This window comes from Trachypithecus francoisi, unplaced genomic scaffold (genome assembly GCF_009764315.1).
Source record: "Trachypithecus francoisi isolate TF-2019V2 unplaced genomic scaffold, Tfra_2.0 Lachesis_group7, whole genome shotgun sequence".
In the NCBI taxonomy this organism is placed as follows: Eukaryota; Metazoa; Chordata; class Mammalia; order Primates; family Cercopithecidae; genus Trachypithecus; species Trachypithecus francoisi.
This window is the reverse complement of record NW_022681472.1, coordinates 43182308-43185993: the sequence shown is the minus strand read 5'-3', so window position 1 is coordinate 43185993 and position 3686 is coordinate 43182308. Positions and strand designations below refer to the sequence as shown.

The window sequence follows — 3686 nt, the reverse complement described above, 5'->3', positions numbered from 1 at the left end:
GAAGAGTGAGTCAAGAGTTACATTTTCTCTAAGCATTTCTGTCTGACCTGGTACAATTTATTGAAAAGATCTTACTTTCCTCACAGGCAGTGTTACGTTTGTCATAGGCCAAGTGGTAACATGTACTCAAGTATGTTTTTAAACTCTCTAGCCCATGGCAGGCAAACTTTCTGAAGGAACATATATTAAATATTTCAAGCAGTGTGCATGATATGTTCTCTGTCACAACTACTCAACTTATCCATTGTAATGAAAAAGCAACCACAGACAATATGTCAATGAATGGTTATAGTTCCATTCCAATAAAACTTTATTTACAAAAGCAGAATCCAGATCACAGGTCATGGTTTGTCAACTATTGCTCTAGTCACCTCCATTCGTGTATTTGTGTATCTTTTCATAATATCAACTTGTATCAGTCACTGGCACTTCTTGATGTTTAGATGTGCAGTGTTTCTAATCTGATTCTTTGTCTTCAAATCATCTTGGCTACTCTTAGAGCATTCACTTCCATATGCATTGTAGGATCAACCTATCAAATTGCCCCTATGATTTCCATTGATCAATAGAACAATTTGAGGAAAAGTAATGCCTTTAATATATTATTTTCCATCCATGTTGATAATATAGTTTAAGGTCTTACATTTATTTCTAATGTTTCCAAAACATTTTGTAATTTTTGGACTACATATCTTAAATTTCATGTATCATGTCATAGTAAAGGTATCTTTTCTTAATCACATTTTCTAACTGTCAGTATATAAAAGTAAAATGGATCTTTATATTGGCTGAATTCAGAATCTTTGCTATATCACTTATTCATTCCAATAACTTATTTTTATTTTTATTCATAAAAATGTGATCTGCAGAGGAAATGGTAACTTCTGGAATAGAGATCTTCATGATTGCTCTACTTTCCCCACTTCCTCCCCAGTTTAAGAGCATACAGCATCATATGAGAACAGCTCAGGAGCATGACAAACAGGACCCTGTGGTGCTCTCTTGCTGTTATTTCTATGCAATGCAAACCAAAATGAAGACTGATAGTAAAACTCCTGAGTGTTGTACATTTTTATCAAAGCTAAAGGATCAGTTAGAAATGCTTATGAAACAGCTGGGTGATAATGAAGCTATTAGGCAAGAAAATACTTGGTCCTGCCCATTTGGAGAATTGTACTTAGAAAATGTTTTTATATTCAGACAATGAAGATCATGCTGGGTGATTTCACAAGATGATCAAGCCCCTGTTATATGCCACAGTTTTAAATAGATGTCATAATAATATTTGGACAACTCATTGATGAAAATGTGAAACACAGAAAGTATGTAAGGTGAAAGGCAAAATATACTCATATTGGTTTAAAGAATAGGGAGCTGCCTCAACTAGTATCTGTTGGAATTGAAGAAGACAACAATATTGTAGAAAATGAAGATGCTGAAGCAACCTATCTGTCCACCGAGCCATGTCAGCCACCATCTTCAACTTATGACCCAAGCCACAGGCCACAAAGAAGCTATATTAGAATACAGATTCCTCCCAGTGCACACACTCCAGCTAATACATCAGTAAAGCACATCACAATACAGTTGTAACAAATTTAATCTACTCCAAAGACAATTCAGCAATTGAGCCCACATTTTTAGTAGTTTCCCAAAGGGATATCCATCTAACAAGAGAGGACTTTGTTAGTGATCAGAAATACAGCAATTAGGCTGGCAGTGCCTTGTCATATGAAGGTGTCATTTGTTCTGTGAATAAAAACTTCTAGAAATACATAAACAAGTGTAAAAATAGAGATTTAAAAAATTGTTCTTACTTTCTAACATATGCATTTAAGGTATAAAATTTCCTGTAGACATTATTTTACCTGAACCTCACAAGTTTCACATGAATTAGCACAGTTTTTATTCACTTGAAAATGTCTTTATTTAGCTTTTCTTATGACAAGTATTTTTTTCTGGGTTATTTTATTTGTCTTCACCTCTTTAGATATATCATTCCATTTTCTTCTGGCCACAGTCATTTTTGTTTAAAAGTCCACTGTCAGTGTTATTTCTCCTTTGAAGGTAAAATCACCTTAATCCAGTCAGAGATTGAGTTGATTAGAGACTGTGCTTCAGTTCTGTTGTTGTTGATTTTTTAAGGCTTCTCTATTTTTGTTTGTTCTTACTTATAGAATGTGACCCTTTCCTTTCTTATCTTTATTTTCTTTCTTCCTTCCAATTGTTGATCTTTCAGAAGCTTTTGAATGATATTACTATGTGTGATTTTAATTTTATTTATCTTTTTATGCAGGACATAGAGCTTCTTTCATCTGTGGCTTAATGTTTTTTAGCTTGGAAAAGTTGTGGTCACTATATTTTCAAATATTGTTTTGATTTTTCTGAATACAAATTACACACATGGTAAAAATAATTTTGTTTTACTTGGTTCTGATGCACAGTTCTGTATTTGTACCTCTTTTACTCCCCCTGATTTAGTTTGGATTTTTCCAACTGCTATCTAATTAGAATGCTGTTAAACATTTTATTGATTTCTTAACTTCATTTATGATGTTTTTCAGTTCTAATATTCCTATTTAATTCTTCTTTGTGGATTATACTTTTCAGGTATAACTTTCCACCTTGTCTTCTATTTTTATAATGCTTGAATCATACTTTTCACTGTACCTTTATCATTTTATCCATTAATATATTGATATCACATTTGCATAGAGTCTAATATGCTAGTATCTGAATAGCCTGTAGATCGATTTTGGTTTTACGTTTTTTGGTTTTTTTCATCTTGATTTTCATCTATTTGGTCTTCTCTCTTAGCACAGCTTGTGTGTTTTAAAATAAAATTTCAGACATTGTGCATTAAAAAAAAGCAATTTAGCCTTTGAATGATGCCAATCTTATTTAGAGGAGATTTAGGTTTCTTTGGAAAACAGTTACATTGATTTAAAAAAATCACCTTAATTCAGTCAGAGATTGAGTTGATTAAAGACTATGCTTCAGTTTGGTTGTCGTTTATTTTTTAAGGCTTCTCTATTTTTGTTTGTTCTTACTTACAGAGTGTGGTCCTTAGAGTACCAATCAATTGAAAGTCTAGGTTTGATTACCAGTGCCTATTTTCTTTGAAAGGCAATAAGCTCCAATTTTTGTCTCTTCATCCATTTGGGACTACTGAAGTCCCTGATTTATTTTTTAGACTTTTATACATCAATTTCTGCTTAAGTTTTTAACATCTGGTGCACACTTTAGGGATCAGCAGAATGCTTTGAGGGGAAACAAAATGCACAAAATATCAGACTTCTACTTCTACAGATTACTCTCTGTTGGATCTTGACTTTTAATGTGATGGCTGCCTTGGTAACCCTAAACTTCAATTTTTGCCTACTCAGCCTTATGAGACTGCAGAAATCACTGAGCCGCTGTTTTTCCGCTTGGTTGAAAATGCTTGGATGGGAAAGTGTCAGACAATTTGGGACTTGCCATGATGTATTTCCCTTCTTCCTGGGGTCCTGGCCACTTAAATACCATTGTTTCTTTTCACTGCCTTAAAACAGCTTATATGTTGTTTGTTGTTGTTGGTTGTGATGTTGTGAGGGTTGTATGCATGTTTTCTAGATTTCAAATTGTTTTCTTGGTGGAAGCATTGACCTAATATAAGCTAGTGTTTTATAGCTGTACCTACTCAAACA

At 33.4% G+C, this 3686-nt stretch overlaps 1 pseudogene; it reads left to right on the top strand.

The window, feature by feature from the left end:
• Positions 1-874: 874 nt before the first annotated feature.
• LOC117079055 lies at positions 875-1593 on the top strand (annotated as a pseudogene).
• The last annotated feature ends 2093 nt before the right edge of the window (positions 1594-3686 follow it).